A 1,068-nucleotide genomic window follows, 5' to 3' on the forward strand; every position below is an offset into this window, starting at 1 on the left:
TTGGCTTAACATGAATTTAAATTATAATAACATTACATTATACTATTTTTATAAGAATTCCATAAGAAAAAAAATTATATTGTCAAAGGAGGGGAAAATTGCTTTACTCAAATTCCCAGTGATTGAATACCATATATTCAGTGACACAATGAAGATTTACTCAAAACCGTTGGGCCTTCTATCCTCACGGTTTCTATTATTATTTAGAATTGTTTTTCAGCTCTACATTGACAAAGAAAAAATAGACTGCTTTAAAATATTAGATATATGGCATTTTAAAGTTCTTTTAAAATAAATTCACGTTGATTTCAAAGTTACTTTAGATTTTTAAAATGTACTCAAATTGCAGGATTCTTCAAAATTAGCATCTAAGATTTGTTCATTTCATTTGTGATTAAGTAGTTTCTTCATCTCTCTACTTATTTTTTTATGATTTTCCCCATCTTAGAAGAAGCTATTGCTCTGTTCTGTATCTCCTTGGAAAGCTTTAATTAAAAAAAAAATGGGGGGCGTAATTAAGTTTATTTATTTATTTAATGGAGGTACTGGGGATTGAACCCAGGACCTCATGCATGCCAAGCATGTGCTCTACCACTGAGCTACACCCTCCCTTTGGAAGCCATTTAAACTGAGTAGTGGAGACTTCTGGTCTCCTTCTCGCCAGTTCCCCTCTGTTTCTGGGACACAGGATGGATTTTATCTCCCTAAACCATGGCGGTTAGGTGGGACAGTGCAACAACACTAACGGGCAGAACAGAAGTCGCTGAGATCTGGGAGTTTTCTCTTATTACAGCATAACCTGATCTACCTTAATATAACTAGACAAGATGAAACAAAACTCAGGAGAAAATCTAACTTCCTTGAGAACCTTACTGAGACAAACACAGATTTTGTTGTTTCAGAAAAAAATCACATCAGTTTCCACAACAATGGATGTTGGTTCCAGGCACTGCACAAGATACCCGGCGTACAAAGGTCCTGAGGGTACCACTCCTTGCCGTCAGATTTCTATAAAAGTACTTCCTAGGATGATGTTGTGCCATTCAAATTTGGGGAAATTTACTGAAA

At 35.5% G+C, this 1,068-nt stretch overlaps 1 non-coding gene across 1 annotated transcript; it reads right to left on the reverse strand.

The window, feature by feature from the left end:
* Positions 1-537: 537 nt before the first annotated feature.
* On the reverse strand, positions 538-610 carry TRNAA-GGC (transfer RNA alanine (anticodon GGC)). The gene has a single exon. It is a non-coding gene; the product is annotated as a tRNA-Ala (tRNA).
* Between the last annotated feature and the right edge of the window lie 458 nt (positions 611-1,068).

Source organism: Camelus dromedarius, chromosome 25 (genome assembly GCF_036321535.1).
Source record: "Camelus dromedarius isolate mCamDro1 chromosome 25, mCamDro1.pat, whole genome shotgun sequence".
NCBI classification, from domain to species: domain Eukaryota; kingdom Metazoa; phylum Chordata; class Mammalia; order Artiodactyla; family Camelidae; genus Camelus; species Camelus dromedarius.